This window comes from Astatotilapia calliptera, chromosome 11, assembly GCF_964374335.1.
Source record: "Astatotilapia calliptera chromosome 11, fAstCal68.1, whole genome shotgun sequence".
Lineage (NCBI taxonomy): Eukaryota > Metazoa > Chordata > Actinopteri > Cichliformes > Cichlidae > Astatotilapia > Astatotilapia calliptera.
The window spans coordinates 10,894,278-10,921,737 of NC_137432.1; the positions used below are offsets into that span (position 1 = coordinate 10,894,278).

The window sequence follows — 27,460 nt, forward strand, 5'->3', positions numbered from 1 at the left end:
TCTTGTGGAGTATTTTAAGTTTAACAGTTACATTACAGTGGAATGACCTATGTGTACAAAGCATACGACAGGAAAAGAGATCAAACTACGTTTTTATTTTTTGCCCCAGAATTAATACTGTGTCATATTCATGGCGTAAGGACAAGTAAAACTAAACGAGTATGGGATTTGTAACTAATGTGAGGATGGCTATACTGCAACCTGCAGATTTGGTGGTTGATGGTGTTCTGTAAAAAGAATAGGGTTGCCGTGTCGCACATTATGCTGTAAATGTACAGTACGGGAGACCATTATGCATATGTATCCTCCACAGTTACAGAGAAGCTGGGCATTAAACCAGTAATGGGCTATTTCAGCTTTGTTTGATGCTTCAGATCCATGTGATACTAAGGCTACGTTCACACTGCAGGTCTTAATGCTCAATTCCGATTTTTTTTGATCAAATCCGATTTTTTTTTTTGTCTCCTCGTTCACACTACAAATAAAATGCGACAGCAAACGCGCTCTAGTGTGAACGCTCAAAGCGGCCCGCATGCGCAAAAGAAGACGTCACACACAACGCGCTCTGTTTAGACCCAGTATTGTTTGACTGATGGCCCTTAATATAAAGACTTCGGACTTTACGTTTCCCAATTTTTGCTTTAAGTTATTGTGTTAAAATAACCTAATTATTATCCTTATTGCTGTTTTAGAGAGGAGCGGTGCTTCAAAGGATGGTTGCAGATTCCTGTCAGAATCTGCAGATTATACAGTACAAATAAAATGTTCACGTTGTCTTCCCAACAGTTTCACTGACATCTACACTGGAAGGCCAGGAAGTGTTCGTGATGTCTTCTCCGGCGCTGATAATTAGCGTCTGTCTTGTGACAGTGACGTAAAAGACGGATTTAATGCGACATGACCGTTCTAACAGCAGTCGCTTTCTAAAACATCGGATATGTATCAGATTCAGTACCACATACGAAAGTGACCCAGATCGGATTTGAAAATATCGGGTTTGTGCCGTTCACACTGTCATAGCATGAGCGGATATGGGTCGCATAGGGTCAAAAAAATCGGATTTGATGCGCTTTCGCCTGCAGTGTGAACGTAGCCTAAGAGTCATTTTAAGCAGGGTTTTAAAAGGACAACAGTCTCCATCCAGATGAGTATCTGAGCAGTTTTCTTTCTATAGTATACTGGGTATCGGTGTATGTGTGTGCTGCTGCCCATTGCTTGTCCAGGTTTAACCTTTTTTTTTTTTTTTTTTTTTACTGTATTGTGGTTTTTAGTGAGCTGTACATATGTATTATTGCTGTTACTATGTTTTAGTGATGAATTTTATTGACAAATATTATAACATTAGTGTAGGATGTTGTTGTTCTTCCCTTATTCCAGCGGTCCCCAACCCGCAGGCCACGGACCGGTCATTTGTACCGGGCTGCAGGAGTTGAGGCTCGGTTTGATATTTTTGGTTTTCAGGGTTTTTATCGTTATGTTTTTTTATCGTTAGCTCGGTTTCCCTGGGTCTTTTCCTGTGTATTATGAGTAAATCTCCTTTTTTTGGTACTGGTACTGGCTTTATTTTGTTGTATTTATCCGCGACACCTTAAAGGCCGGTCTGTGAAAATATTGTCGGACATAAACCGGTCCGTGGTTGGGGACCGCTGCCTTATTCCTCATTGCCCTCATTCTGTGCTAAGCTCCTCTACAAGGACTCATGAAGTTATGATTTTGAGTCAAACTAGAGCTGCTTGATGTTTAAATTTCATGTTTCATCTTTAAAAGTACCGTGTCGAGTACCAAATCGAATTTCTGTGTTCTGCTGGGAAACCGGTGAGTGGGCGCTGTGATTTATTTATTTCTATCAAGTTTGACGAGATCTCCAAATGCAGCCCCAAACCATGACAGAGCCTCCAGCGTGTTTTACTGATGGCTGCAGACTCTCACTGTTGTACCTGTCCTGGCCTCAGGTCTTGTGTCTGGTTTGTTTTTTGTTTTTATTTAAGGACATGACTTCCAATGACTGTCACTATTTTGTTTCACATTACTCTCTCTCATGGCTGCTATTTCCGTTCTGACTTTCTGAACCTACATTTGCTACATAGTTCAGCTAAATCGTCACACTAAACTGAAGTTTTAATTTAATGATCATTGTACCTTTTGCTGCTTTTATTCATGATTTTCTTTAAGTAACAGTAACAGGTTGACCTTTGGTGACATGTCCCCCACCCACCTATACTGAGCAAATGGTACAGAGCTGTCGTGTTGTATTAGGTCTGGTGGCAGAGAGGTCAGCACTGTAGCATTGATAAACATCTGGCTAAGTAGCATTCATGTGACGTTAAGTTAATCTAACATTAGTTGATGCTTTCATGTTCCTAAAACACTGTAATAATGAAGTTGCTGACGTGTTCAAGTGTTCAAAAGTACTGAATTTCCTACATTTAATGTAACTTCAGTTACATACAGTATGCTGTATTTAAAAAGCTGCTTGCTTGTAAAAGGGACAAACCAGGAGCCCTCAAGAAAATAAGAAAATAGAAAAAAAACAACAACCTTTCTTTAAATTGAAGCAGTGCAGTGTGTCTTACTTAATCAAGGAGGCTGTTATTCTAGCCTCTTCAGTGTAGCGCTCTGGCTCCAGTGCTGGTGAAATTTGCCAAACTAAACTTAAGACTGTGACTGGCTTAACCTCGTGTCATGATAACAGACGGTATCATTATCAAAAGAAGTCTGTAGTTATTGACCCGGGTCGGTGTGAACGCTGGTTTTCGCACATGTTCCTAATTAGCGCTTAGACGAGCAGCTGCAGCTTCGTCAGTGAATAGCAGGGAGCTAGCACAATCAAGCTCATTTCAATTGTTGGGTAAGGGTAAATAAAAAAGCAAAGTCTCGCAGGTTGTCGCCAGCTTTTGAAAAGTGTGTGAATTTTACTCGAACTGTGAAATTCACACAGATTTGCTACCTGCATCTGTAATAGAAAATTCACCAACAGAAACGTTCATGATGAAAGGGACATCAGATGATTACATATGATGGCGGTTCGGCATCTATGCTATTGTTGAAACGCAAACATACACAGAGTAAATTTAAAAATGATGTTTTTCTAGACTTTTGAGAAAATCTTTGCAGATAAAAAGCCAGTTTGTATACAGAGAAATGTTATTCGTTCAGCTGCTTTTATTCACTGTTGAAACACGTTGCATAACAAGTACTCTTGTTGGGGTAACTTGCTAGGAACAAGCTAGAACTGTTTATAGAGACATAGAGCTCACCGCTGTGTTAGAATTGGCCGTGATGATTGTAATGTTGCAGTATCGGTAATCAGCTCTTTAAGTGATGACGTATGAACCCTGCTTCCGGGTCCAATTTTCTACCCCCCAGCCCTCCACAAAAAACCCACAAAAAAAACCCCCAAACAAAACAAAACAGTCAGTGATCACTGTCGGTCTCTCCCGGTTTTTATTACCACTATAGGGCTGAGCGATATGACCAAAATCTCATATCCCGATATAAGAGTTCTATCGTCCGATAACGATATAAATCACAAAAATGTAACATTTTCTGTAAATTCTGTGAATCTCGGGCAGCTCGACTTGCGTGAAGTGTTTCCAGCTGCGCGTCATGTAGCTGGAGTCGAGTGTTTTAACTGATGCATGAAACGATGCATTTTTGGGGAAAAGCCTGTTCTAACGTTTGAGTCTAAGGTTTATTTTTTAGCACCTGGCGGCTCTTTTTTAATTCTCATCTGTAAATAATCTGCTCGTTCATGCGATTCAGTTTATTTTGAAAAGTCTCAACAGGATCTTGAGCTTTATTGTGAAAGGTTTATGTGGAACATAAACAAACGGACACGCGATGGTGTTACCGTCGTTGTTGCTAACCACAACGCATAAAAACAGGCGCTTGTCCGTCTGTAGTGTGGTTATATTAAATATAAGAGAAAGAGAGAACTTCAAGAAATGAATATAGCCACTACAGTGACCATCAAAACCATGAAAAAATATTGGCTTAAACAGTTTATTTTGCGACACCACGAAACAAACGATAGCGTAAAAAAATTTGATTACCAGTGACTGCAATAACACGGAGCTAACAATGTGTTAATTGGGTTCACCAAAGTCCAAACTGAGCTTTATTCACATAATTTGGCAGCACAAATTGTCCCAATTTCAAAATGTCATTGTTTCAAAATGTCAGCGTTTGGTGCAGCGTAGTCACACAGCTTCCTGCTCTTGGAGGACAAACAGTGCAACTTTGTGTCGCGCTTTCTGGCAGTAGAGCTAAAAGGACTAAAGACAGATGATCTGTGTTCTTTGACATTTGACAACTTATTGTAGCTTTCTTTGTTTCGGAATAATTAGCTTGTCTAATACGTTACAAGCTTAAAGAGGAGGGGGACAAATTAGAAGTGAGAAAGACTAAAAAGTCTCTTTGGTTTCCTTGTCATCTTGACTCAACAAGGAAAACAAATGCAATTTCCTTCATAAGGAGGAAATGCTTAAAAGACATTTGTAATTAATGTGGCGTGCCAAGCCGTTGGTGTGGGTGGATAAAGAGTGTGGGTGACATATGGATACAAAGCAAAGAAATCATTTTAGGCATTCAAGGACATGTAGTAAATGACTTTTCAAAGGCCCCCTTTGAGGTTATTCTTTCTCCTTCTCTTCACTTTGGCCCTTTTGTGTTGTTTTGGAAGATAGCCCCCCACTTTCTGTCTGAGTGTCCAATGTTCAGCCATCAGCTGCCATTACTCACTGACCACCTGCTGAAATGGAAAGCAGGGGTGACCTGCGCTGTTGTGTGTGGATGTTTGTATGAGGCCACCTGCTGAAATGAAAGGACTGGCTACCTGTGAGTGAAAAGGGGGAAAAATGTGACCATGAGAGTTTGTGTGTTGTATGAATTTATTAGCTGTGTGAGGGCTAGTCGCCCCTTTGAATAAACGCACTAGATAATAAGCATGTTACAGAAGTCTGTGGTCCCTGCAAGTATTTCAGTGCTACACGCTTATGTCCTTTCTGTAATGAATCCTGCATGCGTCTCTGATCTCGTCTTCATCCATATAAATGAGTCAGCTCTGTGCTAGATTTCCTGATTTCCATGTGAGAGAACAGATAATGGATAAAGTGGATTAAAAAGCAGCAGATGATTTGAGCAGCGGGTTTAATTTGAATCATCATCCGACAAAGTAACCCTGATCGCCGAGCAGAAAAAGCAACTTGACAGGGAGGCTTGGCGGGACCGTGCTTGACCAGATAAAATAAAAAACAGTGAATGAATATAAGCAACTGTGTGTGGTTATCCACAGGGTTTGAGTCAAATGGCTCATCTGCTATCGATTGTGCAGAGCAGGGTGATAACAGAGCTTGAATTTTCAGCTCAACTTCATTGTGCTCTCTTTGAAAGCTTGCTATCCTCTCCTGTGGTTATTTTAGCAATATGGATCTGTACTGGGAAAGTTAGCAGAGTAAATACAAGTAATGTTTAGCCAGGCAAGAGATCGATAGCTGTGTATTGATTAAGCATCAAGTGTGGCCACAAGCAATTTCCTGGTCGTGTGTGTGAAGGCGAGTGATTGTTTTTTTTGTTTTTGTGTGTTTATAGAACTTTTTATAAGTTCTAGCTTGGACTGAATAATGACACAATGCATTAGTGTAACTTTTAGGGTTCTTCTTATATATATTATTAAACTCACGACTTTAAAAAAAGCACTGCCTCTATTCATTTTTTTCAAAAATAGACAATACATATATTTTATATCTATCTAGTCTGCTAAAATCTGGAGATTTATTTTGAAATTTTTACTAGGAGTGGTTAGGGCTGCTCAATTAATCGAATTTTAATCACGATTACGATCTGGGCTTTCAACGATCATTAAAAATGACGGAGCCGATTATTAGCCCCTCCCTAATTTATCCGCGACACCTTAAAGGCCGGTCCGTGAAAATATTGTCGGGCATAAACCGGTCCGTGGCGCAAAAAAGGTTGGAGACCGCTGATTAAGAGGACCCGAGGGAAGCTCGGAAAGCTAAGCAGAAGTTATTTGGAGAGTGACTGCCGTTGGTTGAAAAGAGAGTTAAAAAAAAAAAAAAAAACTTCAGTGGTGTTGCACACTATTTTATATTATTTTTTTAAAGTCATTGTTAACCCTTTAAAGCCGGTCAGAGCAGCACGCTCCGTTTTGCGTAACTATTTTTAAATCCCTGTAGAACCTGAACCGTGTAAGCTAGCGCAATAATTTGTTTTGCATATGAAACCGGAGGAGTTGTACTTACATCTGATGCCATCAGCTTGTCCTCGGTCACGGTTTCGTTCCACATATAGCTTTGCAAAAATTGCATAAAAAGCGCTTGCAGGAACAAAAACATAATATTCCAGAAACACGCTTTGCCGTTCCTATCAGCTGTTCGTAACACTTCCCACAGTGAAATGATGCACATGCTGTTTTCTTTGCAAATCTGCATCATAGGATTGTTTTTTGTTTTTCCTGCAGTATATAAAAATTGCTGTATCTCCAAAATAAAACTATGAAGACACTCAAAATAAATTTCCTGTTGTTGTAAACTATTTTTTGCAACTTTATTGTATTTAAAGTTTTGAGGGATAAGCCTCTTAAATTTCTCCAAGTAGAAATATATGTAAACAAAACAAAAGCGATTTTCAATTTTTTTTGTAGTTTATTGCACTTTTTTGCAATTTATGTAATTACTATGGACTTAATGCATACATATTATTAAAATATGGGCTATAACAGTTGTATTGATGTATAGCAACTTGAAATGCTCCCACAAATGGCACTACAGCATATTAAAAAAAAAAAAGCTCTGGTGGACTTGGTTCTATAGTAGGTCTTAAAGGGTTAAATAAATATCGTCAAATAATCGTGATCTCAATTTCAGTGAAAATAATCGTGATTATCATTTTTGCCATAATCGAGCAGCCCTAGGAGTGGTTATTTTAATTTTGTTTTTTTTCTATATTCTGGTGTATAGATGTGTTTTTCTTTGCTTTTGCCCTCATTTACTTTCCACACTCGGTTTCTGGATCAAACAGGCACATGGATGCATGCACATCGAAAAGTGCGTGAAGTTTATTGATAATCCAATGCTTTCCACATGGCGGACAGATGGTTCTTCTAATCTTTCAGACAGACACTGCCTTCTGAGATCTGATCTGATCTTATGATGTGTGTGTGTGTGTGTGTGTGTGTGTGTGTGTGTGTGTGTGTGTGTGTGTGTGTGTGTTTATCCGTGTGTATTTCTGCGGTTGAACTCAATAAGTCTATCCTCTGAAGGTCCCAGCTGTTATGTGTGTGTATGTGGGTTTTTCAGCTGCTTGTGTGTTCTTTCAGCATTTTTTTTAAAATATGTATAACTTATCTATCATTGGTAGTTAAGTGGTTGAACAGGAATATTATGATGTGGCTGTATTTCACTGTTTTCAGTGGGAAAGAAAAAAATAGCTGTGTTTTACATTAGGGCTGTTCGATATAACGATATATATCGGGTGACGATATAAAAACGTCTATCGTTTCATTTTACGCTATCGTTTGTTTCGTGGTGTCGCAAAATAAACTGTTTACAGCAATATTTTTTCATCGTTCTGATGGTCCCTGTAGTGGCTATATTCATTTCTTAAAGTTCTCTCTTTCTCTTATATGTAATATAACCACACTACAGACAGACAAGCGCTTGTTTTTATGCGTTGTGGTTAGCAACAATGACGGTAACAGCGTCGCGTGTCCGCTTGTTTAACACATAAACCTTTCACAATAAAGCTCAAGATCCTGTTGAGACTTTTCAAAATAAACTGAATCACGTGAACGAGCAGATTATTTACAGATGAGAATTAAAAAAGAGCCGCCAGGTGCTAAAAAATAAACCTTAGACTCAAACGTTAGAACAGGCTTTTCCCCGCAGCACGCCGTGTAATAAATACTCACAAAGAAAACGGCGGCCTTTACAACTTATGTCTAAAACTGCATAGTTTCATGCATCAGTTAAAACACTCGACTCTAGGTCCATGACGCCCAGCTGGAAACACTTCACACAAGTCGAGCTGCCCGAGATTGACAGAATTTATAGAAAATGTTACATTTTTGTGATTTATATCGTTATCGGACGATAGATGTCTTAATATCGGGATATGAGATTTTGGTCATATCGAACAGCCCTATTTTACATGATGCCAAAAAAATCTAAACACTGGAAAAACTTTGACATGAAGATCACAGCCTTTTCTGTGTGCATGTGTCTTCCTCTGTCCATCTACACAAGAAGAAAGGAACCTTGTAGATGTGCACCCACTGGCCACATGATTAATTACACCTTTTACCTTGAGAACTCCATTCGTGTTTCATAGATGGAAAACATTCCTCCGAGATTTTGGTCCACGTTGACATGAAAGCATCACAGAGTTGCTGCAGGTTTGTCAGTTGCACACCCATGATGCAAATCTCCTGTTGCGCGACATCTCAAAGGTGTTTTATTCAGCTCAGATTGGAGGTCGGTTCAGAGAAACTTTATTAATCCCAGAGGGAAATTGAATTGTCATAGCAGCATAGATACAACATATAATGAAGCATGCTTGCATAAAGAAGTGTAGAAATAAACGCCCTAGAAATAAACTTGCATGCATTTTCACACAGAGAGCTGCAGGTCACTGAAAATTTTAACCTTGTGAAGCTTTTGTGTGAAAATCCCAGCAAATCAGCAGTTTCTGAAATACTCCACGCCACATTCACAGTCACTTAAATCACCCTTTTCCCCATTCTGATGCTCAGTTTAGTTGCTGCCATTTGATTGGCTGATTAGATATTTGAATTAAAGAGCAGTTGAAAAGTAGTCAGTGAGTGCAAACATTGAATAATATACTTTGTTTAAAAGAGAGAGAGGGCAGAGTTCATATAAAAAGCATAAAAAAATCTACATTTGCACGAACTTTAACAAGTCAGCGTCTTTTGGTAACATTATTTTTCTGTCACCTTTCCAGAGGTGACCATACAGTAAAAAAAATCACTCTTATCTCGTAGCTTTATTTAGAAACTGATTGACTTTGAAGGAGAAAGTGTTGAATTATCATCAACAGTAGCTCTAAACATCAATAACGGCTGCATGCGGCACAGGAACTGAGCAGTAACAGAAAACAACAAGACTCCTGCTGTGCCGTTGCTACCTGAGTGACAGAATGACTGCTGGCAAACGGGGATAAATAAGAGATAATTATGCACGAGAAGTTTGTCACGTTGCTGAACGTTCAGGTGTGGAGCTTCTTCAGCAGCGAGTGAGTTAGTGCAGCAGGTATGCTCCGGCCAAGTTATCAGTCACTTTAAGTGCAGGAAACAACATCGCCCAGCTTTGTTGCTCCACACTTTGAGTCTCACGGCATTAAGTGCAACGATACGTTGGTGTGTGACTGCTCGCCTCGGCGCAGTGTAAAATTCTAGCAGCACGATTGTCTCAGCTTGATTTAGCTTCTCTGACCTGATATCTGATTAAAGCCACTCGGATGTGTGTAGGAGCTGGATTAGCATATAAAAAGACGGTGACAGGACATCAGATAATTCTGATGCCATCTGTTTTCAGTGGAATCTGTTAGGAGATGGAATGTGTGTTTTTCTGTGCATGCGCCGCCCCTGCTTCCCTTCTCTCTCTCATCGTCCACGCTGCTGTTTTAGGCTCGGTGTTTGTTTTTATCCAGCAGCTTTTTCTACCTTTTGGTTAATTTTTTTACTTTTTGTATTTGCAAGAGGAGAGAAACTGTTTTCTGTGGACAGACACATCAATTATTTATAATGAGAAACACTTTAATTGTTCCATTTTTGTCATGATTTATTAATTAGGGGAGGCTTCATCTTTACTCCACCTATAATATATTCAGGCACAAATGAATGGAGGCGCACATTTATGTGTGCACGCACACACATACAGGTCTCATAGGCAGCTTTTTACTATCAAAATACTTTCAATTGTTCTATAGGATTATCCATTTAGATGTGCATAAGTGTTAATAAAACAGGTTTTTAATAACTTCAAATAAAAAGCTAATTCTGAAAGGATGAGAGTGAGAAAAGGGAGATTTTTAAATGAGGCTCAGCAGTTTAGAAGGGGTGTGGTATATGATGCTGATAGGAAACTGGAAGCAATGAAAAGCAGAAGAAAAATGGACAATGTGAGGTTAATGGAAAAAGTGAGAGAGAGTGCCTTTTTGCCGTTTCCCCGTGCGCACAGTGACTACTTGGAGAATAAAGGTGGTCAATTTAAATTGCTTTGTATGTGCCAAGTCACTGATCTTTTTTGTGTTGCATCTTAAATTATGGTCAATTTAGAGAGTTAATCAATAGCTGCAGTTCAATTCATGCTCTTCAGTCAGAATAATCCTTGTATTTATTTTCCTTTCTTTCTGTTGATATATTTTTGGCATGATTTTCTCCATTAATCCAGTCATGAGAACCCCCTTTTTTATTACATCCATATATCTCTTCCTCTGTCTTTAAATCCTAGCAATTATTGCAGTCAGGGTTTTTGAGTCACTGTAGATTTTTGGTGTTGAGATAAAAAGAAGATGATGAAAACGCGGAGCTCAAAAATGGACCACCCTGCTTAGTGTCTGTGTATGGAAATGTGCTGTGAACCAGAGTAGCAATTTGTATTGGCGTGTGTTTCTTTCTCTCTCTCTCTTTTTTTTTTTTTTTTTTTTTTTAACGTCTACATGCCGTTAGCAGAACAGCCTGTCTAATCACCAGTCTACCTGCCAGCCTCCACGTTCCCTTTAATGCTCAGCACGAAGCACATCAGCAACCAGCCTGCCTCTGTGTACTGGAGGGTGGAATCTGTGATTAAGAGCTTTGTGGTATTCATTTTGAATGTGGTACCATTGCAGGTAGGGAGATCAGGTGATGTGTTCAGGGCAAGTCTGGGTTTCAATTAACAGCATTATAGTGATTATGGTGGAACTGCGAGTATATAGCAATGGTGTGTGTGTGTGTGCCGGTGGTGCATGTAATTTGTGGAGACACCGCCAATTGAACAAGGTGGTCCACTAAGCTTATCATGTGTTGTACTTGCCCAGTTTTCCTCCTCTTTATGCACAAACAGGATCAGCAAAGTGTGTGTGCGTGCGTGTGTGTGCGCTATATCTTTAGGTCTGTCTCCTGTGACTTTTACATACAAGCTGCTGACTACTACTCCCTGAACCCCTTTGTGTCAAAGTAGTCTCTTCTGTTCAGCTCATCATCCTTTTGGACCCTTCTCCCTTTACGTTTACTTGGCTCTTTCCTACTTTGTATATTTTACTCTTATTTCTTTCTGCCTTTGCCTCCACGCTGCTCCTCTAATCAGCTAACAACGCTGTCTGAGATTTAGTATTGAAATTACATACCATACTTCTCAATTTTTCTTGTCTCCTTGTCTTACCCCCTCATTTTCCTCTCAAACGGGCTTGTAATTTTTCCTCTTGTCTTCCTTTACACTTTTTTTTTAATCATATCTGTGCTTTTTTTTCTTTTTTATGATAGTTGGAGAGTGAATATAAGAGTGCAAGTATCAGGGGACGGTATCATCATAAGGGCATGTTATATGCTTCTGCTTTCTAAGCCATCAGGACACCCCCCGTGCTTTCTATATCAGGGGAGAAAAAGGCGCTCTCTGCATCTGGGCTATTTGCATACAATTTGCATATTAACCCCAACTGGCTGCTTTTAGAATGCCAAGAGGCTAAATTCAGTATTTATTACCACGGCCCATAACTAGTTTTCACTTTTCTGGGTGTCATTTGCATCTGATTTGCATGTCCCTTAGCTTAGATTTGGGAATAAGGAGCCAGATGACCTAAATTGTTTCAATTTCACCCAGAAGTAAAAAAAAAAAGAAAACACAGAGGAAGCTCTAATTATTGCTATTAATCAAATTAGGTCACTTTACATGTGAAACATAAATATGTGAAGTAGTTATTAGCTCCAAACGCTAACAAGCAATCTGAGTATAAACAGTATTAAGGCTAACCTGAATAAAATTTGAGTCTAAGCATTATGCCAGCTTTTAAGTCACACACATTTTTTTTTCTATGCAGTGCCTAATGTTTTTCTCGTCTTCCTATAGATGTTTGATGTTGTAGTAGCAGTTGGCTTCTTGCTAAAGTCTCTGATCCTTGTGGCTGGCTGCTGCTGCTGGCTGCTGTTGGCTAGCTGTACAGCCACTAGCCAGCAGAGGAATGGAGGGTGTTAATTCCACGTCTACTCCAAGTTTTCTTTTTCACTCATCGTCAGTGATGGTTGCTCTTCATATGGAGAGTTAAAGATCATGCAATGTTCCTCTGTTGGGAGTCCTTCTCAGGAGTTATTTTGAGTTTCAAAATAGCGAATCAGCCGTATATTTTTGGGCTGATTCAATCAATTTTTAAATATATAGGCTCAAAAAGACTAAAACAACACATGATCTAACATATTTTAAGAGATGTAAGTATTTGATACAGTATCCTTTCATTTTGCTAACAGTCGTACAAAAAGCCTTCAAATCAAACCTTCTTTTTATTTTTAAAAATAATGTTTATAACCCATTTCTGCCAGTAATGTGGCCGAAAAAACAAACAACACAAATACACAGACATTTATTTTTAATGCTGCCATCCCGCCTTATGTTTTCCCACTGTGGAGAGAGCCACTTTGCTCTTGTGCACTTATATTATTCAGCTGCTTTTCCAGTAGGTCTCCGTTCCCACTGACAAACTTCTAACTCACCATTCTTCGCCTACAGCTGGAGTAGCCATGCTTGTTCGTGTCTAAGCAGCGCATGAACCTGGATGTTGGTAGATCAGGATCTAAATGGTGGAATTAGAGTCCTTTCAGCTGCCATTCCTTTACAGTGTGTATCTAAACTGTGGACAGAATAAGACAGGTCATTGTGTGTAATTGTGAAAGATGGTTATCTATTCTCTAGGCTACTAAAAAACAAACAAACTAAAAGAACTGCTTTGGTATTCTCCTTTTGTTGACCACAGCCCCTTTTAGCTACTGCCTCTACCTTTGTTTCGCCTCACACTCCATCTGCTACAGTACACATTCATTGCAGGCTTTTTTCCCCAGAGGACAGGTGAGCTTTTACATACAGGTGGTTCCTACTTTTTAAGCTTTCTATCCCAAGTCTTTGTCTCTGTACCAGGTGACATATGGCATAAAAGAAAACAGACACACACAGAGGAAATTTCTGGATCCTTGGTCGCCCTCTAACACATTCTTTTGTGTGCAGAGCAAACAGACGTGTGTTCTTTCCATGCGCTATTTCTTTTCTTTTTCTTTTTTTTATCGCACAATTGTGCATATACACAAACACACCCAGTTTCACACAAAGGTACACGCACACCATTGAATATTAACTGCCATCTCCTAGGGCAAACAGCAAATATAATCACATTTGTAATGGCAGGGAAATGGCGTGTCAATATTTGTCTAGTCTGTTATTGTTGTGAAATGGGGAAAAGACTGTGGTTACCATGGTGTGCATGACAGTTGGCTTTGAGGTACAGAAAGTCACTCTTTCTCTCGCTTTTTTTTTTTCATGAGCTCCGATCATAATTGTATATGCTTTCTAGTTAAATTCTTTGTGATCTGTTGAAAACCAGCACATCTTAGATATGACAATGGAAGCAACTAGTTGCTCCAGAGGGGTTAGAATGCAAATCTGTATTTCTCTTATTCGCCATCTCGCTGTGACAGAGGAAAGTTTTTCTGCATATATTATAATCTAAACTTCATCGCGTGTAATCACTAAATCGCTGAGTGTTTCTGTGTATCTTACATTTTCATACGAAGCGTTCTAAATGACGTGCAAACACAACACACCGCAAATACCAGTAGATCCGAACACAAACACCAGCTTAGTTTTGCTAATGTGATGTCACGCAAGGTGCTGAGTCAACAATGGCGAGTTTTGATTTTGTCTTAGGTTGTGTTTTACAGTGTGTGTCAGAAAAGAATGGCCTGATTTTGACATAACGTTTACTGTGGATTCGTGAGGGTCTTCACAGGTTTTACGTGGTTGGTAGCATAACAGCAGCAGCGGCTACAGCGACGATACATTCACTGACTGCAAACTTCTGTGCCCACTGCTTTAAAAACAAAAGCATTCAAAGAGGGCAACTCCTCCAGAAGAGCGCGACCTTGATTGAGCTGATGACACTGAAATCAACTTGAGCTATCGTGATATCTTGGAAACTGTGGATGCTTGCCTGCTAACAAGCAAACGGGGCCGATCCCTTCAGCAGAAGGACTCTAGCTTTTTGAAACTGGATGATTAGTTTTGACACATGTGCATAAAGTGTAATTTTATAGTAAACGAAGGACAATAGAACCTCAGGAGACAAACTAGGGTTGTTTGCTATAACGATATATATCGGATGACGATATAAAAACATCTTTCGTTTCATTTTACGCTATCGTTTGTTTCGTGGTGTCGCAAAATAAACTGTTTACGCCAATATTTTTTCATGGTTTTGATGGTCCCTGTAGTGGCTATATTCATTTCTTAAAGTTCTCTCTTTCTCTTATATTTAATATAACCACACTACAGACGGACAAGCGCCTGTTTTTATGCGTTGTGGTTAGCAACAACGACGGTAACACCATCGCGTGTCCGTTTGTTTATGTTCCACATAAACCTTTCACAATAAAGCTCAAGATCCTGTTGAGACTTTTCAAAATAAACTGAATAACGTGAAAGAGCAGATTGTTTACAGATGAGAATTAAAAAAGAGCCGCCAGGTGCTAAAAAATAAACCTTAGACTCAAACGTTAGAACAGGCTTTTCCCCGCAGCACGCCGTGTAATAAATACTCAAGTCTAAAAATGTATTGTTTCATGCATCTGTTAAAACACTCGACTCCAGCTACATGACGCACAGCTGGAAACACTTCCCGCAAGTCGAGCTGCCCGAGATTCACAGAATTTACAGAAAATGTTACATTTTTGTGATTTATATCGTTATCAGGACGATAGATGTCTTAATATCGGGACATGAGATTTTGGTCATATCGCACAGCCCTAAAACAAACTATTTATTTTTACATTCAGTTTTTAAATGATCATTTTAATTAATAAATACAGAACCCCATTACACACAACACACACACATTTTTAGGACCTGCACCATCCAATACGTTGAACAGGCTGTTTATACTTACATCCTGTGTCTTAGACTCACGGATGGACTCTGAGTTTTGTTTTTAAGACATTCCTTTTAAACAGACAGAGCAGAAACTGAAAGTTTGCTCGCTAATTCGTCTGCAGAATGGTGTTGTGTTGACAAGATCAGCCTGATGTCTGCAGGCAGCTGGCTGGCTAGTATTAGCTCCCGGCAGGGACAGACTGGATAAAGTAAAATCCACACCCTGTTTATTCGACTTATGGGCTTCATATGATGTAGCCAGAGAAAATATCTTGTCAACACTCACAGATTTCAAACCAGTGTGCAGACTTTTCCTTCTTTATTCTATTTCTCGTGTAATTGTGTTGTCTGGATCAAATACAATTGGTACGGCCGACTGCTGGGGTCTTAAACTGCGACGGGTCTGTATAAACACTCACGGTTTCATTAGTTTTGACTGTTGAGACTCTCAGCAGCTTTTATAGCCATCTGTAATTTTTTGCTAGATTAAAAATGATAATGCTAGCTTTGTGCACGTTTGAATAATGTTTAGCAGAGATGATATATGTATAGGACACATGCGCTCAAATGCTAATGTCAGTCAGAGGATTTTTAAGAGTCTATATTGGATTTTAAAAAGGCAATTAATTGGAAAATAGATTCTTTATCCAGCCTTTGAAATTACACTGGAAAGCGAAAGTGTGTGTCATTTTTCACTCTGAGGTGTGTGGTAAAAGTGAAATCACTGGTATATTAATCTGTCAGTCAGTAACCTTTCAGGCCCTTCTTTCTCCCAGACACCCTGACTTTTGTGCCCTTGACTCTAATAATCCCTTTCTGGCTGTGTGAAATACCTTTTTATGTCTGCGCTGATGATCATAATGGTTTTCTGTCTGAGCTGCTGACTAGTGATTGGCCCCAATTACAGCATGAACCTCAGACTTCAAATCATCCTATCTATGCAAGGTGAGACATGTAATGGCAAAAATCTATTTAGGCCTCGCTTCCATCTCGTGCCTGACTGCAGCTCAATAAATCACACTTGATGCACAGTTAAAATCGCATGAAGTTGACTGCCAGATGTTTATCATTACTCTCCATTGTACATTTTCCCCATATATGTAACCCATATATGCCCTACAAGACCTTAATTCTGCTGGAGAATGTGATTGGTTTGAAACACAATACCTGAAAACATTTGTAACTCCATGACTGTAGTGGAAAAACACGCCTTAATGTTTCCCCATGTAGGTGCGTATATGCTTGACTCTTTACTTTGGCAGTTCACTAGTTCTGGTCTGAAACAGGGGCCCTTGTCTGGACCCAGGTGTGCCCACTGTGGCTCTGTGATCAGACGTAAGAGAGACAGATTGACTCTGGCCTCTTGCCCTGTGGAAGCAAACTTCTGCCATCCAAATTAGTGGTTGGCCTGTCTTGCAGCATTCATCATGGCTGCTCCACTTTCAGCTGAGCTTGCTGCTATTTTTCACCGAGGTACTCCCACTTCATCTTCTAATGCTAGCTCCCTCTCCTTTACCTATCTTCATTATTTTGTACTCTTTCTGTCTGTTTCTTGGATTTCATTTCACCACTCTCCTTTTTTCAATCTCTTCTGGCTTGCTTTTCTTTTTCTCTTTCCCCCCCCTTTTGAATCTCTACTCTCACTTCACCTCCATCCTTCTTAACTTGTTAGTCGTGATTCTTTCCCTGCCTCTCAGCCCTGCATCCTCATCGTTTCTGTCTCTTTCAGCCCCTATCTGTCAGGCTCACTCTCCTCCTCCAACAGTAATCTACTCAGAGTTGTTGAGGACAGGAGAGTAATCCCAAGTGAACAGATCTTTCTAAGATGTTGTCAAACTGTTGACGTGAGTGCTATCACGGGCCCCCGCTGTGCCTAACTTGGCATACCCTCTCTACTTCCCTACCTCCACACAGAGACACTCGCACACACGGCCATATCTGTCCCTTGAGAAGAGTCGGGAGATTATGCACACATTACGAGAACCACTGCTGTGGATTTCTGCTATTTAACAGAGTTGATGTAGACAGTGAGTCTGAGAGGACTGCAGTCTGGTGTATCTGAGGTGTGTCAAAAATAGAAAAACTAAAATCTGACATCTCAGCTGATGTAATTCGTACTAATTTGTAAGCTTTTTTTTCCTTTTCAACTCTAGTTTGGGATTTTCCAACCCTGAAGATCAAATATTTGAAAAAAGACGACTCAAAATGGATAAATTACTCAAAATCAATCTGAATGGAAATCTGTGTGAAGATCTTTTTTTCTTTGTGATTGTTCTTGTTTATTTTCTCCATAGTCCAGTAAAAAAATTTGTTTTCTTTAGCAGTCTGTACTACTTTCAGTAAAGTTATTTTATTCATGTTTGTACTCTAAAGTGAGTGTCTTTTAACTTTATAGACACTAGGGCTGCCACAAACGATTATTTTGATAGTCGACTAGTCACCGATTATTTTTGCGATTAGTCGACTAATCAGATCATGCATCAATTGGACGTACAGCGTACAGCTTATTGCACCAGCAGCATCTGCTCTTATATAACTATCATTAGCTTACAGCTTTAAGTGTTTAAGATATGTGCTAACTGAAAATAAAGACAAGACGATAGTTTATTAAATTTTAATGACATTTGCAGATTGTTTCGATGGAGTTTAATAAACTCCTTGCTATCTAAAATATAACAGGACACCGGAGTATATTCTCGAGCATCTCACAATTCTGATAATCAGCTGTCTGCTTGACATTTATTCAGCCAAACCGATTTACTCAGGAACAAATAAAATATTGAAAAAAGGCAAACAATAACATTTGTAAGTTATCTAAGTGACTTATATATCATGTTTAACCTGAGTAGCGAAAGACGGCCGTGGGTTTGAAAATGGTTGGCCCGGAGTCCGGTGTTCTCAGCCCCTCTAGTGACCTAGCCCCCGGCTAGCTATCGAGCTAGTGGGTAACAGACGTCTCCGAAAACGTCGGGGCGCTTTTGAAAATATGTGGTGTCCTGATAAACTGAGCAGATATTTGAGGTTTACACAGCTACATTCTCGCCTGAAAATATGTTAAACGTTTATTTTGTGACCCAGAAAGAATAATAAGAGTAACATTAAAACTAACCAGCTGCCGCCATTGTTGGAAACTGAGCTGGGCTGCGCTATGAATTCTGGGACACAGCTTCTTCTTCTTCGGGGTTTAACGGCAGCTGGCATCCTTGTACATGCAGTGCTGCCATCTTCTGTTTCAGTCCGTTATTACACTCTTAAATCCTGCTACTCATTCCTGCGTCTTTTGGGATCTAGCTTCAAACGACGCGTCGACTATTAAAATGTAATAGTCGACGTAATCGTGACTAGTTGACAAATCGTGGCAGCCCTAATAGACACACATAACATAGAAAATCAGTTTATAGAGGGCTTGGCAATCTATAGTTTTAAAACATAAAATAAGGGTTGACTGGCCAGCAGAGAAGCAGGCTGTCTGATCTGATTTCAGTTTACGGAGATGCTGATGACTCTGTAAACTATATGCCACCAGCAAGCTTTAAATAACACATGAATAAATAGAGAGTTGGCCAAAAGAGGACAAAGAACTGATGCCCTGAGACGCTTTAGTAATACTGAGACACTGCGATTCTGTTGTGCACTAGTGTTGCCCTGTAGTTGCATCAGAAGATGAAGCAGTGATAAAGTTAGATGTGCCTGTGCCAGTTTTTTCTTTGGTTGTGCATCTTTCTGCTATTTTTATAGCTATTTTAAAAAAAATCCCTTTTAGTTTAGGGCTATAGCCGAAGATTGTTTCCGTTCTTGTTATTCTGCTGATGATTATTTGATTGTTTAATCTATTAAAAATTCATTTGCTTCCTACCTTGTAATGAGGACTTTATGAAAAAGTGAATGTAAACGTAGGATCGCGTCTTACCACAGCAATATGAGCAGTTTCCTCAGTGTGACAGGTCTGAGTGCGTTGTGGGTAGCTGTAGTGTGTGTGTGTGTGTGTGTGTGTGTGTGTGTGTGTGTGTGTGTGTGTGCGTGTGTGTGTGCGTATGCAGTCAGCCAGCATCCCGCTAATGATAGTTGATTGCATTATCATCCACGGCTGAGTGGCTGCTCACCCTTGTAGATGTATGGACCAACTGCCAAACCCCAGGGCCTTCTGTCTGTGTATATGAGTGTGCGTATGTCTTGGTGTTTGTGTGGCTGTAGCTGTGTGCCAGTGCAAGTGCTTCCTTGTAAAATGTGATTGGAGGTGAAGCTCATAAGTCCTCTAAGAGCCATTCAGAATTTGCCACATCAGTAAGGCGCACACACACTCGCACTTGTTCCCCTAAGGAAAAGGAACCTTTTAGGCAGAAATGTTATCACCTGAGAATCAGCCTTGACACACACACACACACACACACACACACACACACACACACACACACACACACACACACAGCATGACTTTGTGCATTTGCGATTGTAGCTGTTATGTTTGTGCTTGTTTACCTGTGACTGTGGGATGTTGTAAAGTTGCAGTTTTGACACAAAGTGTCGAAAGAAACGATGAATTGACAAAAATGAAAACACAAACAAACCCCAAACAAGCTTGATTCAGTTTCCCTTCTGTTGAATTTGTATGTGTTTGTGATAGTGGCATGTGGTTTTCTTTCTGTGTGACATATTAAGACTGCAGTAGTGCCAGGATAACACAAGTCTAAATACATTAAAAGAATGTATGTTTGAAATATTTATTGTCCTGACAATATATTTTATGAAATATGCTTTAGTATTTAGTTTTTTGTTTGTTTGGAGGGAACATAAATAAATAAATAAATGAATCAAAAGGGGGGAAAAAGTGGGCTGTAGCCATATCTGTGCTAGGACATTATTCATGGCAGTGAGCTCTATCTGACTTCTGGGAGATGCATAACACGGTGGAGCGGGGTCACTGCCCCGCCCTGCCCTCCAGTCCACCTGTCCTCCCAGCCAGTACGCTTGGCATCCAGCTGTCCGGCCAGCCTATCAGCCAATAAGCCCATACAGGCCTTGTTAGCTCAGTCAAGTGTGTCCATTCACCCCAAAGCCACCCCTTGCCCCAGCACTCTTACCCCGATAGAGCACTACAGCGCCGTATCCCAAGGTCAGCATGTCCTGTGCATTTTTGTGTGTGTGTCTGACGAGCAGTGGGGGCGGCAGAGGAGGAGAAAGACGATATGTTAGAGATGAAGGGTGCAATGGATGGAGGGTACAGGACAGAAATAACAAGGGGGAGAAGTGCGTGTGAATGTGGGGGTGTCTGTGGGATGGGGCGGAAAGTGGGTCATGGTTTAGTCTGTATGTGAAGCACCAGGAGCATCAAAATGACCCGTAGGGCTGCTGTCTGCCCCTTCTCTCTGTCACTCACACGCACGTGCACACACGCACGTCCCAGTAGCTCTCATGTATCATCTACCAGTGTTGAAGACCCGGGGTGGGTGGTTTAGATTTTTGTGGTCTAGAACACGGTTTCCAACTATTTTCTTTTTCTTAAATGTCTGTGTAACTGTATTCATATCCTCTGTGTTGGCTCACACAAGGACAATTCTTCTTTTCATTATTTGAAGGCAGCGCTAGCTTTGATAGCTGATCCCTGCAGAGGTATTTAATTACCATGTTAGCAATATTTGGAGGGACTGTTACTGTAAGTCTTGGTAATTCGAGCTGCAGTTTACACCACGACGTATACTTTACAGCTTTACTGCAGTGCATAAGTCGACATATGACATTTTGAAACCTACACTTACTGTGGTTTAGGATTTTTAGCATAGTTGATCCAGTTTCTTTTCTAGAGAGGAAAATATTAGTCATTTGTTGATACGGTGGTGTTGGCTGATAAATCAGATTAAAGTATGGATGTTTCATAGTTTCTCTTAGAAGGTACTCTGCAGCTTCTCAGTCTGCAGCCACAAACGCCACAAACAGAACACCCAGCTGATCCGAGCTGAGGAGGGCAGAGCGTAGAAGAGTAACCCACAACCTGTTGTCACAAAAAACAGCAACAACTGAGATCTTAACTCAGAAATAGCTCCACATGCCAAATGTTAATCTTTGTGTATTTGAAGAGGAACAAATAATGAGATCAGCTTTTTAAATGGTCAAATAACGATATCATTAAAGGTGTCAGTGTTGAAAACCCAGTGTTGGTCAGGCTCTACTTTTGTTTACATAAACGCACGGCATAGAAGAGCCACGTCGACAGGACAGGACTCAGCAGTTCATCTGCATCTAAAGGACAACAGTCACTCTTTCGATGATGCCAACATTCACATTTTGGACAGAGAGGACAGATGGTTTGAAAGAGGAGTGAAAGAAGCCATCTATGTCTACTGTGAGCGACCATCTTTGAAGAGAGGGCGGGGCTTACAACACCAACTGTCTGCCATCTCTAATCCAGTTTTGAGATCCCTCCCCAGACACCTTAACGCCCACTCACATCCTGGGTCTTTTGACCTCAGTAACTCACATGATAGGGTGGGGCAAGGCTTCACAATGGGTTCATCTGAAACCTTGGCTGACTGTGACACACACCCGTTTTCACACCGTGGCGCGTGTGATTAGGTAGAGGATCAACAGGGGGTCCATGATCCTCTTGGGGGACACTCCCATAGGGTTTAAAATCTGGGACTCCCCACCAATTGCTCTTAGAACTGAAGAGGCTTCTCGGATGAGATCCAGATGCTTTTCTTTCCAAGCTCCTTAGACTACGACGACCTCAACGACTGAGAACCTTCACAGACCCACTGTGGAAATAGATTGTTTACCGCAACAAGCAAAACCCTGAGACCGATCGCAAGTTCCTTAGGCTATACCAATAGGAAAACTCTGGATGAGGATAGTTTTAGCTTACTATAGCTGGTGAATTAGCTGAAAATGAATGTAAAGGGAGGGTTTTCAGTCATTTAATCATTTAGACCGGCAGATCAGTCGTCTAAGACCTGCTGAGTGGCCAGAATTTCAGTGTTTTCCTTTCATTTGTGTGTATACTTTAAAACATTTAGAATATGTAGAGAGGATTTCTATTTCTGTGTTCTCTTAACATTACCACAATATTTAAAAGGTACTGTTGGGTTGGGGTCCAAATTCTGACAATAAAATTATATAGTGCCTCAAAAAGAGTTTTTTAGCTTCACATCCTAATGAATTTTGAACCGGTCAGATACAAAATAAATGTAACTGTTTAATCTTGGTATGCAACACTGCTTTTGAAGACTGGTATGCCTCATCCTGGTAATATTGTAATGAGAAGGAACATACACAACATCCACAGCATAGATATAAGCCAAAGCTCTTAACAGGGACTCTGTTGTTTTACTTGACTGAAATATCAGGTAACAGCTAAAAATGAAGCTTGTGCTCCAAACCTGCAGTTTGTTAAAATACTTGTTTTTCTTTTCTTTTCAGAGATGATCCAACTCTTTATTGTTTACAAGAAATGTAAAATTGAAAGACCTGTGGCTGTTATGGCTCAGCATTGGCGAGGAGCAAATCATTTGTCCACATAATAAAGCAGTTTCCTGTACGCTAGAAGATTTTCAAACCAACATTTCTGGTATTACAAAGAGAATAATAATATAAAAGAAAACCATCAAACCTCTTGTTTAACTGGAGAAAATGTGGGCTTAAATAAAGTGGGTCATTTAAAAGTAGAAAACGGCTCTTTTTACAGTAAACAGACAATTTACAGTTAAAATTTACAGTTTTCAGTGGTAAAAACTGTAAGTTCCAGGCTAGTACTGGTAATTTAAAATGTATCCTTTATATCTAGAGTTCACGAAGCGGGCCATGCTGGCCACTGGTGGCCTTTTTGTAATATACTTTTCATGCCACACTATAAAGTGACAGGACTAAAGTATCTGTTCAATTTCAGCTTGTCTTTTGTAGCCATTGTTGCAGAGTAAACCTCGCTAACGTTGACAAATGAACCATCCTCTAAGCACGTTGCTGCCCTCAGTCGCGCTCGCTCCCTAAATTGGCACTCAATCATGAAAATTTGGAGAGCCTCTGCTTTTCATTATGGTTAGTTTGCCTGTAAAAATAATATTGGTAGTGGAAAATGACTTCTTATACATATTTTATGTGCTTTTATATCCTTATTGTTTAGTGCAAATGTAATTAGGCCCTAATAGGAAAATATAAAATTTCTAATCAGTTAAATTTAGACACACAGACAAAACCACAGACATTTCTCATTTCTAAGTGCAAGACAACTGTCTGTTTACAGTAAACAAGTGAGTGAAATTTACAGTTTTCAGTTGTAAATTGGCACATCTGCATAAAGTACATGCGAGCATCGGAAATTACCGTATTCCCATTCTGCCTGTTATTGTTTGTGTTGCTCTGCTTTCTGACCCTGCAGCTGAGCCTACTGTCTGCTGCTCTGCGGGGTGCTGCGCACACCTGTGGGTAAATCAGCAAGAAATACAGTCATGTGCAAATACAGCAGAATTCATCATTTTGTAGTGTTTGTAAACCAAAAACATTTAAGTGTAAAGGTGAGCAGACAAATAAGACTCCGGCTCTGTTTCTAATCAGTTATGTTGATTGTGGTGGGTTTTGTGTTTTCATTTATTTATTTATTTATTTTTAAATGAAAATGTGTTCGGGTAAATTATCACCTGCCTCATTCCACACACGCTTTCAATTTCTCTCAGGATGACTCGTTTCTAAGTCAGTCCTACGCATTCTTTTATTCATTTTTATTCATTTTTATGTAAGAAACAATAACTTGCAGTCCCTTTTTTTTCTCCTTTGATTTGGTCATTTTTCAATCCGTACTTACTTGATGAGTGCACCTGCTCCCAAACCTCCCATACATCATCTCCATAGGGAGTAGTGTGATTGAAATATGTTATGTATGACCCCGTGTATACGCCTGCACCCACACACACACACACACACTGACCACAGGTGCTGCTTTTCTAATATCCCTGTCTCTCTTGTATGATTTGGTCTTAGGGTGAAGTTAGGGTGAGAGGCAGAGGCACACACACACACACACACACACACACACACACACACACACACACACGGCGTAAACAGAAATAACCTCAAGGTTAAGATTTAATCATTTGGGCCCTCTGTAGACGTACCGCACCTCCATGCACATACATAGAAATCAAAGCCAAGCTTTGTACACGTGCGTGCACACAGGTCAATTTCTTTTTTTATATATATTGGGGTCAACGGTTTGGGATTGCTGGAATTTTTTTAATAGTATTGGAGAAACTCACAAACATACAGCCTAAAAATATCAATCTGTTGTGGTCAAATGGAAAACATTTCTTACACTGAACGACATATAAAACAGGCTTTTTATGTGCGTGCTGCACACTGAGTGAATAGCCATTATTACATGCTCTCTGTCTTTGTTTCTCATAAGATACAGATACATACATTTATGCACTTGCATATAACTATGGTTTCACCATGCAGGCCCTGATGAGTTTTTGTTTGGATATGCTGTGTAGAAATGTTGGTTTTTTTTGGGTTTTTTGCTCTTCCATGTGTTCTCTAAAGTCTAAGAATGGCACAAAGGCAGGAACAGCAGCATTAAACTTTTTACTTGTTACCCATTTACCCACTGGTGTCACCTTAGTCTAACTGGTAAAGTTATCATTCATGGTGTGAAAGCACAGGGCTGGGTTACAGATCTTTATGTTCTGCATTAGATAAGATAAGTCAACAGTTTTTGTGCACTTTCTGTTTTAAGGCATTGTCATGCCATGGCAGGCAAAAATAACCAAATGACTTCTGCGCCATTGGCTGCACCTCTGTCTTAATGCAAATGTATGCAAATGTGAAATTCCAGAGATTTTCCAGTAACACGATGACTTTGTGGTTGGAATTTATCGGAGCTTAAATGGTGACTAAGTCAAGGTTACCGTGAGAAAGCTTTTGCTTAGATTTGGCCAGCGAGACTAGAAAAGCGCTCTATAAAAGCAAGTCCATACCTGAGGATGAAGAGGCAGAGAACATACGCACGGACCCGTAATATTCAACTTAACAGAGGATCTAATGCAGACTTAATTTTTAGTCTGACCCTAGGAAATGTTTAGTGTCCTACTAAGTCATCTATAGTCTAAATTTGCACTTTGATTCACTGATTTAAAAAAGAAAAATTCCACAAAACATGATCTAAAGTTCAGCTGCTGCCTGCCATTTAATCCATAACTACATAAAACCTTATTTTGCAAATGTACAGTCTTGCATCTTTGAGATTCTGCGTCCTCTGCACATCTATGTCTGGTTGGCTCCTTGTAACAGCCAGCGCCTGTCTTCTATCGTCACATGGTTGATGGCAGTTACGCCTGGATTAGTTTTCAGTTAGATGAAAATGTGAAAGAAGAAGCAAAAGCAACTGTCACTGAGAATGTGACAGCGACTGTCAGGGCTCTGTTAATGCGCCGCTCCCTCCGCGCCCTCTCTGTAAATGTTTAGTTAAATACAGCCTCCGTTTTCCAAAAATACAACACAATAAAGCGTCCTTTGACCCCAAACATCGTGTGATGTCATAAATGTGCCTTTGTATGTTAGCTTTGAGCTACAAGGTAATGCTTCTCCATTCAGGCTCATGTGATGTTGTATGCTTTTTCATTTGCTGTTCACTTGATCATTCTTTAAGATCATTTGTATTTTTAATCAATAGATTAATTTCAAAATAAAGGCCCGTTGCTAATATGATATATTATAATTTATAATGAGGAAAAAAGTCACTTTAAACCAAATAAATAAAAAAAGAAATAAATCCAGGATGTGCACCATAATATTTACTGTAGTTGTTTTCTCTCTTTTTCCAGCATAGTTTTTGTCTCTGCACTAGCAAGCTTATTCTGTAGCTAGGATTGTTGTGTGTGTGTTTGCGTGTGTGTGCGTGTTTCTGTTAAATTGATGGAGAGCTTGTTATTGTTGGTCTGGAAAGCATCCCTTGGGACTGAGAGGAGAAAGCAACCACACAGCTGAGACCACTCTCACTAAAGTCCTGTGTGTGTGTGTGTGTGTGTGTGTGTGTGTGTGTGTGTGTGTGTGTGTGGGGGGGGGTGGGTTGCCTCTCAAATAAATGTAGGCATAATAAGAGCTTTTGCCAGCTGAACACTCTCTCTCTCTCTCACCTCCCCTCGTCCCTTCCCGTTATTCATTTCCCAATCATCAGCACAAATATACACACATTTGTAGCTTTAGGATTACTCATTATGTCTGGTCTTTCTATTATTAGTTTTGTCATTTAAAGAATTGATCACTCCAAACAGAAAAGCCCAAACAAACCCAAAACATGCTCGTGATTCATGCCCTACTGTTGCGAGTCATACGTAGTGCTTTTAGAAGGACTGTCTGTCTGTTTTGATGAGGCATCATTTAGTCAAACTTACTGTCGCATCCAGTCGACTAACAAACCTCAAACCTGCTGCATTTGTACATTTTAAAGATGTGGCGGTTTGCGTCTGTGCTTATGTGTTACTGAATTAATATCTCTGTTACAGATTGGTCATCATATTGAAATTTATTCTGTCTTATGTATTCAAAACTAGTGGCAAAGTGACATCATGAAGGTTTAAATTTTAACGACCTGGAATTTGAATATACTGAAAAATGTTGAATACTTGGTCACAGCATGAATGAGAGTGGAAATACATTTGCATATATTTGTGTGGCACTATGAATAATTTAATAGTTGTTTCATTCTGGTTTACCCTTGGTGCAGAAAAAAAAAAGGTATGTAGGCTGTTTGTTTGAGGCTTTTTTGTTTTAAATTGTTTGTTTTGTGAACTCTATTGACCGGTAGAGGTTACCTAAGGTACGCTGATTTTCTTTGGTAATTTTATTACATAAAACCACCGTATAGCACATTAACTATAATGCTGTGTGTGTGTGAGTATACTTGGCTGACGCAGGGAAGTAGATTTCCTGAAATATCTGGTTTAATGTGGCATAAAGGAGCAGCGCCCCACCACCAACGTGCCATTACATCCCCTCCAAATCTGTGTGTGACAGCTCTCCTGGCAGTGCTAAGATTCATACCATCGTCTCGAAGAGCACGTGTGTGCGTGCGTCCTGGTTAAACATGTTGAAATGATCTTAATTTTAAGCAACTAGGAGTTTATCTTGTTTGGCACTTGACACGAAGCTGGTTTTCAGCTTTAAAAATTTAGTTGTATACTTTGTATATTATTTATATATATATATATATATATATATATATATATATATGAAAGTGCAGAAAATGCTAAGTGGACACAGGAATCAACCATGTTTTGTCAGAGACACTTTTTCCAGTGCGCTCTAATTCTAGTTTTCACAACATAGAGAAG

The 27,460-nt window shown here is 39.8% G+C and overlaps 1 protein-coding gene across 1 annotated transcript in view; it reads left to right on the forward strand.

Moving 5' to 3' along the window:
• The window catches only part of cdkal1 (CDK5 regulatory subunit associated protein 1-like 1), a 258,244-nt gene that overhangs the window by 12,639 nt on the left and 218,145 nt on the right, over positions 1-27,460 (forward strand). The window lies entirely within an intron of this gene.